We start from the raw sequence: 10569 nt of genomic DNA on the forward strand, positions 1-10569 counted from the left end.
TTATCTGTTAGAATCAAAGTGAGTTGTTTCAGATGCTCATTTTCCTGTCGGTGTCTTCTTATCTCCCACCATGACTTTGGCAGACCCTTGATACATTAGAATCAGAGCTATTTCATCGAAATCTATCTCCCTGCCCAGGCCAAAGCTAGCTTTCTTATATCTGTTCCCAGGGCCAGCGAACTGTTTTCCCTAATCCTCCTGTATTGAACCTTCTCATAAGTTTGTATGCCTTCATCCGATCATTCCTGAGCCTCCTTCATTTATGGAAAAACCAACCCAGTCTACCAAAACTCTCCACATAACTAAAGTCCTTCAAACCAGGCTATATCCCAGTGAATCTCCGAAGCTCCCTCTCCAGTGCAACCCCGTTCATATGAAGGCAACTGGGGGATACAGGCTACTTGCAGTTTCTAACCACATCTCAGTGAATGTGTTTCTGTGTTAAAAGAGGGAACTGCAGATGATGGAGAATCGAAGGTTACACCAAAAAAGCTGGAGAAACTCAGCGGGTGCAGACAGCGCATCTATGGAGCGAAGGAAATAGGCAACGTTTCGGGCCGAAAACCCTTCTTCAGAAGGGTTTAGCGGCCCGAAACGTTGCCTATTTCCTTCGCTCCATAGATGCTGCTGCACCGCTGAGTTTCTCCAGCTTTTTTGTGTAACCAGTGAATATTTCTAATTATGTAATGCATGAAAATGAAAAGAAAGAGCTGTTTATTCCTATGATGGTATACTTTGACCCACGCACCTTGTCAGCCAGTGAGAATGACATTTCATTAATTGACCTCCCAAACCCTTTCGGGTTAATTCTGCACTAGTCATAAAAGCACCAATGTTTGCACTTTTCTTCAGAACTGCAATTTTAAATTTCTGATATATCGAACTGAAAGTAAAGGCAAACATCGATTTGCTTTATTATACAGAAAATGCCAAAAATATGTATTAAAGAGACTTCAATATAAATCATTAATATATAGGAAGGAAGTGCAGATGCTGGTTTAAACCGAAGATAGACACAAAAAGCTAGAGTAACTCAGTGGGGCAGGCAGCATTTCTAGGAAAAAGGAGTAGGTGACGTTTCGAGTCGAGACCCTTCTTCAGACTTCATAATTAATATACTTTGTATGGAACTCCTCTGCCTATTTTATCAAGATGAAGAAGGAACATGAGGGGCAAAGCCATAGAGGTTGTCTATATGGGCATCTGCAACGAGTGGTGTGCCTCAGGGATCGATGCTGGGCCTATTGCCATTTGTGCTTTATATCAACGATTTGGATAAGAATATACGAGTTTGGAAGTTAGTAAGCTTGCACATGACATGAAAGTGGATGACATTGTAGATTGCGAAGGTAGACAAAAGAGCTGGAGAAACTCAGCGGGTGCAGCATCATCTATGGAGCGAAGGAAATAGGCAACGTTTCGGGCCAAAACCCTTCTTCAGACTGATGTACGGTATGGGGGGGGGGGGGGGGGGGGGGGGGAAGAAAGGAAAAAGGAAGAGGAGCCCTAGGGCTGAGGGAGAGCTGAGAAGGGGAGGAGACAGCAAGGGCTACCGGAAATTGGAGAATTCAATGTTTATGTCAGTAGGGTGCAGACTGCCCAAGCGGAATATGAGGTTTATTGCGAAGATGGTCATCAAAATTTGTAAAAGGATCTTGACAGCTTGGCAGGTGGGCTGAGAAATACTTAATGGAGTTTGTTATAGATAATTGCAGGGTGTTACATTTTGGGAGGTCAAACAAGGGCAGGACCTTCACAGTGAATGTCAGGCCTCTGGGGAGGGTATTGGGCAGAGGAATCTAGGAGTACAGGTACATAGTTCCTTGAAAGATTTACATGGATGTTGCTAGGACTCGAGGGTCTAAGCTACAGGAAGTGGTTGAGCAGTCCAGGACTTTATTCCTTGGAGTGCAGGAGGGTGAGGGATGATCTCATAAAGGTGTACAAGATCATGGGGGGAATAGATAGGGTAAAGCACCAGAGAAGGGGAATCAAGAGGGAACCAGAGGGCATCTGATAAAAAATGACAGGGATGAGATTTAACAGTAGCGTGAGGGACAACTTTTTCACAGAAAGTGGAGTGGGTATATGGAGTGCACTGCCAGAGGAGGTTGTTGAGGCATTTACTATTACAACATTTAAAATACATTTAGATAGGTAAATGGATCGAAAGGTTTAGGGGGATATGGCCAATTGCAAGCAGATGGGTCTAGAGTAGATGGGGCATCTTGGTTGACGTGAGCAAATTGGGCCAAAGGGCTTGTTTCGATGTTGTTGACTCCATGACTCTATGACACTTATGAAAATGCATAGGATATGCAGAAGTGAGCAGGTGATTTGGCCCAGTCAGACAGCGTTCAATTCTACGATACTTTAATCCGCCTTCCTGCATGAATTTTCTTTCTATGCATTGCCCTTTAATGTAGATTCATGGCATTGATTAAAAAATGGCATATTTTACACTGGATTGCTATCTATCACCGACACAACATTAGTCCCCTCTGTCCAACAAGAAATAAAGCAAAAAACAAACAACTGGATGTACTCAGCAGGTCGGGCAGCACCTGTGGAGGGAAAAGAACAGGCAACATTTTAGGTCAGGACACTTCACAAGATCTGAAGTCTGGAAGAACGGTCCTGACCCAAAACATTGCCCATTTCTTTGCATCGGTGCTTCCTGACCCGCTGAGTTCCTCCATCAGTTTGTTTTTTGCTCAGGGTTGCAACATCTGTGGTCTCATGAGTCTCTACAAACTAAAGCATGATCCTTATTTATCTTATCAGGTTCTGCTTCAGTAACTTCTTGCAACTATAGATCTCCAGACTCTGTTCCAAAAACAATTGGCTGTACATCATCTTATTCATTGTAGATAGACACAAAACGCTGGAGTAACTCAGCGGGACAGGCAGCATCTCTGGAGAGAAGGAGTGGGTGATGTTTCGGGTCAAGACATTGTACTTCAGGGTGACATTTTGTGTCTATCTTCGGTGTAAACCAGTATTTGCAGTTCCTTCCTACACATCTTATTTATTCTTCTTGCAGGTGGAGAATTAGCATACAGTGATTAGTTGATCTTTATAAGATGTGTAAGAAGAAACTGCAGATGCTGGTTTAAACCGAAGATAGACACAACAAGCTGGAGTAACTCAGTGGGTCAGGCAGCATCTCAGGAGAGAAGGAATGGGTGACGTTTCATGTCGAGACCCTTCTTCAGACTCTGACGTTTCGGGTCGAGACCCATCTTCAGAATTATCTTTATGAGATAACTGGCATTATAAATTTGATTGGGAATGTTAAGTTTCAATTAGCTTTTATTTTGCAGCACAGCCAATCAGTTGCTGTGATGCCAGTAATGAGAAGTGTGCAAGAACACAAGGTAACAAGAGCAGGAATGACCCTGCAAGTCTGCCCATCATTTCATATGATCAGAGCTGATCTATTCTGGCCTCAACTCCACTTCTGTGGAGTAATTTCTCCACATTCCTCAATCCTCAAATGATCAAATGCATACCCACCTCCACTTTAAATACTTATACTGATGCAACTTTCTTGTTGAGCACTTGCCATGAGTGTAACATCCCAACATCTACCCTGCTGAGCCCCATCTTTAAATAAGGCCACCCCTCATTCTTCTAAACTCTGTGGTATACAGGCCCAAACTATTTTGTCTTGGGAAGATATCTGTCTCCTCCCAGGTTGGCCCTCCTTTCGACTGCCTCAGATGTTACTGTATCCTTGTTTTAGGCAATACTGTATGCAGCATTACAGGTGAGACCTCACTAACTCTGTAAAGTGGCAACAACCCCTAATTTAAATGTCCCTAGTTTAATTCTCCAATCTCTTTGCAATGGAAGGCAATATTCCATTTGCTTTCATCTTGTTGGACCTGCTGCCTGCTGACATTTTGTGATTCATGCTAGATCTCTCTGAACCACTCACTTCATAAGGTCACAAGGAATAGGAGTAGAATTGGGCCATTCGGCCCATCAAGTCTACTCTGCCATTCAATCATGGCTGCTTTATCTCTCCCTCCTATCCCCATTTGCCTGCCTTCCCTCCATAACCTCTGACACCTGTATTAATCAAGAATCTATCTATCTCTGCCTTAAAAATATCCACCGACGCCCTCCACAGCCTTCTGTGACAAAGAATTCCACAGATTCACCATCCTCGGACTAAATAAATTTCTCCTCAACTCCTTCCTAAAAGAATGTCCTTTAATTCCGAGGCTATGACCTCTAGTCCTAGACTCTCCCACTAGTGGAAACATCCTCTCCACATCCATTCTATCCAAGCCTTTCACTATTCTATGTGTTTCAATGAGGTCCTCCCTCATTCTTCTAAACTCCAGTGAGTTCAGGCCCAGTGCTGACAAACGCTCATCATTGGTTAACCTTCTCATACCTGGGATCATTCTTGTAAACCTCCTCTGGACGCTCTCCAGAGCCAGCACATCCTTCCTCAGATGTGGTGCCCAAACTTGCTCATAATATTCCAAATGCTGCCTTCTTCAGACAGAAAAAGGGTCTCGACCCAAAAAGTCACCCATTCCTTTTCTCCAGAGATGCTGCCTGTCTCGCTGAGTTACTCCAGCTTTTTGTGTCTATCTTCAGTCTAAACCAACATCTGCAGTTCCTTCCTACACATATTGTTCCTCACCCCAGGTTATCAATATAAACAATTGTGGACAAGATCTGATCCTGATGCAAATCCAATAGTTACCTTCTTCCAGTCTGACAAGGATCAATTTATTCCAAGGTGATGTGGGAAGGCAAGGCAAGGCTAGATGGGGTCTAATTGGGAGTATGATTCCTGGTAGCTCAATTAAATGAATTGGGAAGGAAGTACCCCCGGTATATGGATTGGCCTCTTCTCTTTCAGTTTCTTTTCCTCCTCTTCCCCCTCTTCATGTAATTACGTGACTGATTGTGGAAGGGCACTGGAAATTCATACGCTTAATTGTGCAAAACACGATGAATGCTAATGAAGAGGAGACGCTCTTGAATTGAATTGAATAACCTTTAATAATCCTTTACAGGAAATTACAGTGCCACAACAGCTTCAAGACAGACATAACACCACACATTTCAACAGATATCTTCAATACATAATAAGTTAAAATGTTTGTGGTTCAAATTCTTGAAGCACTTGTGGGAGAGTCTAGAAAAGGATCATGATGATGATGATGATGATATTTATTGTCACCTGTACCTAGCTAGGTGCAGTGACATTCTTTGTTTTTGCATACAAAGTACACAAAAGAGTCACCACAAACGTCCCAGTAAAGTTACAAAAAGTAACCTTTCCTTCTTCCCCCACTTCCAAAGTAACCCACCAAGCACCCCCCACCCCCCAGTCCCCCCCTCCCCCACCACGCCCGGAGTGTCCCCTGCTCACCTTTTTGTTTCTCCCTCCCTCCCAACCCGACCCTCCCCCCTGCGAACTGGGTGACCAAAGATCAGGAGCGTGGGGTACCGGAAGTGTGGCCCGCTGCTTTCCTGCTCAGTAGAACTCGACTCCTCCTCTTGCCCTTCCCCCTCCCACTCCACAGCTGTAATTGAGAGTTGAACACCTTTAATGGAAAGATAGTACATGATTTAACTGATCGTCAAAAAGTGCGCTGCTCACTCTACTGACTACTGCAAGGCTGCTCTAGAATGTTCCAGGGTTTGCAACAGGGTTTCCCAATGGTCTACACCGTCAGATATCGTGAGGCAGCATGGCATCTGTGCCCACTCCCGAGAATCAGAGCCTTGTGGTTAGTGGACAGCACTTGTCATCCAGTAACCATTCTGTTAGTTGGTGTTGTGGCTCAAACACATCTGGCACTGCAAGCTAACAGGCAATGAAGGCACTGTGACTGATGTCAAAGGGCAGCCATTAACCTGCACAACACACTGTGTGCAGCCACACAATGGGTCCTTCTGTTTGTGATATAGAGTTGATACCAGTAAGCTTCATAATGGCACCTGCACTTCAGGAAAACCTGCCATCCTCACAAAACCACATCTCACTCAGCACCAAGTCAAGTTAGCTCAAGTTTATTGTCACATATATATGTGGTGAGATACTGATGCAATGGAAAATCTTGCTTGCAGCAGCATCACAAACACATAGACAAACTCAAACAAGCAAATATATTCCATGAAAAAAAATCTTCCAGATAGTAAAAAGATTTTAAAAACACAGCAAAAGCTTCCATGCATTAGAATTGTTGCACCAGGACATGATGCACCCAGTCACAAAACTTTCTCTAGTACAATCTGTCTAGGTTTCTTAGAGTATTCAGTGACATACTGAATATGTTTCAACTTCTGAGGGAAGTTGATGAGGACCTGTAGATCCAGATGATGTGTTTAATCAATGAGCTATCGGAGGGTTTTCAGGTGAACTCTCTGAGCAAAGAGAGTAATCACTGGAATCGATGATATGCCCAAGCTGGATCATAATAACAGATTTATTTAGGAATTTGGGGGAATTTTCTGCGATGGAACATTATAATCTGATAATGGCTGTAAAAACATGAAACAGGTGTCTTTCTTTTAACTAAATAATCAGCCAAAACTCCAACATTTCTAAGTTCCTGGGGAAATTATTTATTTTTTAAATCATAAATTAATGGTAGCCTTCCTAACACTGATCACCATCAGTTAAATCAGACATCATTGCCTCAACTTAACACAGTATCACTAAACTGTGAGGTTCTTAATGATAAAAGTTTTCTATTTTATAAAATAAACCTTCATGTGCTAAAGAAAGCTCAGATTATAAACAAACACCAAACGTCTCCATAAAAATATATTTACATTCCAGTGACTGCCACAGATGTCCCCATAAAAAATCTAAACCAAATATACATTTTCTTTCAAAAATGTTCCCAGGTTCCTGCATGTTACAATGGAATATCCTAGAATAATCTTAGTTTTTCAATTAACTGCCCCTGATCAAAACTCATTTGCCGATCCCTGTTTTTCTGTAGGTGATATAACCATGTCTAAGACTGTTCCGTTTCTCCTTTCCCAGTTATTCTGTGCTGTCCCAATGGCCCCCAGAGCTGTGAGTTAAAGAGAAACGTCTGCCATTAAGAAACTATAACAAGATGTAATGCCAGTCATACTTTGTTAAAGTACCCTACACCAACAAGTCTGGGAACGAAAGGAATTTGAAACCACAGCTGGACAACTCAACTCATTTAAATAGTTGAAAAGATAGGTAAAGAAGGCGATCTGGGCACAGCTCCAAGAACAGTAAAGCAGTTCTGACATCTGTTCAAGGGTGGACTCCAGTCACTATTTCCTCATCAAGATGTTGTAAAACCCACTGTTGAACTTATGTGCACAAAAATGTTATTTTTTCATTACAAATTGGTTCAAACCCTTTCAGATCATTACTATAGTAACCCACTTAGGCTGATTAGGCAAGTTACCAGGCAGTGTTGAGCGTGACCACCTGGAATTTTCCTGCCGTTGCTATGTTTAGATAGAAATAACAAGAAAATCAATTTTAATGAAAAAGCAATTCAAATCCTATTGAGTTAAACTGGTTGTCAGTGTAATGGATAGGTCAGTGGTGTGTACACAGTTAGCCCTACCAGTGAAATTCCCCATATTATTTAATCTATGAAAAGATATTTACTGGAGGAAAAGATCTTGATTTATACCAGGTCACATACTGTGAGAACAGGAAGGCCAACCTCAAGTAGCTTGAACTATTCCAAGGTGTTTAATCTGTTCCTCTGGCCCTGTTGTGCTTGCAAACACTTCCACACAGGAGGATGAACAGAGAGTGAGAAGAGACGAATTCTATCACACTGTGCTCCCGACTCAAATACGTGCTAGAAATGGAACTTCCGTCCCACAGCTCTTCATGAAGCATTTTCCGTGAGTTTATGGCGGCATGGTGGCATAGCGGATGAGCTACTCCCTTACAGTGCCAGAGACCCAGGTTCAATCCTGACTACGGGTGCTTGGCTGTACGGAGTTTTTACGTTCTCCCCGTGGCCTGCGTGGGTTTTCACCGAGATCTTCGGTTTTCCTCCCACACTCCAAAGACGTACAGGTTTGTAGGTTAATTGACATTGTATAAATGTATAAATTGTCCCTAGCGTGGGTAGGGCAGTGTTAATGTGCGGGGATCGCTCGTCAGTGTGGACTCGGTGGGCCAAAGGGCCTGTTTCCACGCTGTATCTTTAAACTAAACTAAACTAACTCATGTTAGAAACTAGGGAACTCTTCCTGAAACAGGTTCAGAGATACAGCATGGCACCATGGCCTTTGCCCCACCGTATCCACACCGACCATCGATCAACCGTACACTAGTTCTGTGTTATCCCTCTTTTGCATTCTACACACGGGGGTCAAGGAAAGAGCGTTCACGTCGATCGCGGCCCTGTTTCCACCAATCTTTCCACCACCACGCACAAGAAGCACAAGAAGCGCAAGAGAGACACCATTGTATGCAGATGCCGAGAAGTGTGTTCAGTCCTGGCTGAACAATTTCTAATCTTGTGATGTGGACTCGATTAGAAGAAGCAGATTTTGCACACTGAAGGCAATTTACAGAATGTCAATTAACCTCCAAACCTGCATGGGTTAGTTCTCACCTTGTGGATTTTTGAATATTCTCCCTGTGACTGCGTGAGTGTCCACCTGAAGCCACCGCTTCCTCCCAGGTACATGCAGATAGGTAGGTTAATTTGGCAATGTAAATTGCCCCAACTACATAGGTGAATGGTGAAATCTGGAGAAGGGCAGACCTTTATGTGTTTCTGGAGGGAATAAAATATTGGATTGATATTTTTTTTTTCATTACTATTAAAACACAAACTGCTTGTGCTGTAACACCAGGATAAGCACTCAAACAAGAACACCAAGCCCAAAGCTGTGTGTAAATGGGCTGGTGACTTGCTGGAATGACAAGCCTTTATGTGCTGTATATCTCAATAACACTGTGACTCTAAGGTCAGGCAAGACCACAGGTTCAAATAAAGTAGTGAATTATTGCAGGATTATAATGGAATTAAGGGATATGGGGAGAAGGCAGGAACGGGGTACCGATTTTGGATGATCAGCCATGATTACATTGAATGGTGGTGCTGGTTCGAAGGGCTGAATGGCCTCCTCCTGCACCTATTTTCTATGTTTCTATGTAGCATAGAACTAGTGTTTGGGTCAGCATGGTCAGCATGGACTCGGTGGGTCGAAGGGCCCGTTTTCACGCTGTATTTCTACACTAAGATAAACTGAAACACCAGAGAAAATCATGACCTTACTTTAACTGATGACCTTACAGCAACTTGTGACATTTATTGAACCTGATACCTTATAGGCAGCCATAATTTTACATGGACTCATGGCCCTGAAGCAGCTCAAATCTTACAGGGATGCTTCACCTTACTTAAACTCATCAACACAGCAATTTGTGACATTTATTGAACCTGATATCTTACATACAGGGATGGTTCACCTTACTTAAACTCATCAATTTACAGCAATTTGTGACTCACCAGAAAGTATGTGGCATTACTTTGTCTCATATCTTTGCACCAAATTATAACCCTGCAATTATTCACTATTTTATTTGAACCTGCCTGAGTTTACGGGAAATATTGCCCAGGCTTATAGCCAGCGCGGAGAAGCAGCGCTAGCCCCATGTCTCCGAACTGGTGTCCCATCAGTCCAGGCACGACTGTAAGTTAACCCACGAGATAAATGCAGAGTTGAGCTGCATTTAGCGCTGGATTGAGCTGAAATTATCACTCACAGGACCTCCGAAGCCTAGCGAGTACGTGTGTGTGTGAGTGTGCGCATGTGCATGCGGCTGCCAAGATAATGTAACCCCCGTCCCCTTGTCCCCCCCATATCTTGGTAGCGATTTCCGTGCCAGTCGAACATGGTGACCAAAACTGAACACAATGGTCTAAATGTGGCCTCACCAATGTCTTAGAAAATTGCAACCTGACCTGCAAACATCTACACTCAACACTCTGATTGATGAAGGCCAATGTGCCAAAAGCGTTCTTGACCACCCAATGTACCTGTGATGCCACTTTCAAGGAACTACGAACTTGCAGTTCTAAATCCCTCTGCTCCACAATACCTCTCAGGGCCCTGCCATTCACTGTGTAGATCCTGCTCTTGTTAGGCTGCCCAAAATGCAACAACTTGCACCTCGCTATTATAGTTGAAGATTATTGTCAGTGATATAAGAATATAGTTCACCAGCCAAATAGATGGCTCAGTGGCACATCAGAGGTGCTGCCTCCCAGCTCCAGTGCCCAAGCTCGATCCTGACCCTGGAGTTGTTTGTGTGGAGTTTGCATGTTCTCCCTATGACTGTGTGAGTTCCCTTCAGGTGCTCTAGTTTTCTCATCATAAAGATTTGCGAGTCAGTAGGTTAATTAACCACTGTAAATTGACCTTAATCTGTAGACGAGTCAGAATCTGGGGACAGTTGATGGGAATACTGGGAGAATGTTAGTGTACATGAGTTCTTGATTCAACTCTAAAGAGCCTGTTTCCATGCCATAAGTCTATGACTCCAAATTTAAACATCCATTGTTCAGTGGA

The sequence above is a fragment of the Leucoraja erinacea genome, chromosome 12 (genome assembly GCF_028641065.1).
Source record: "Leucoraja erinacea ecotype New England chromosome 12, Leri_hhj_1, whole genome shotgun sequence".
Taxonomy (NCBI): domain Eukaryota; kingdom Metazoa; phylum Chordata; class Chondrichthyes; order Rajiformes; family Rajidae; genus Leucoraja; species Leucoraja erinaceus.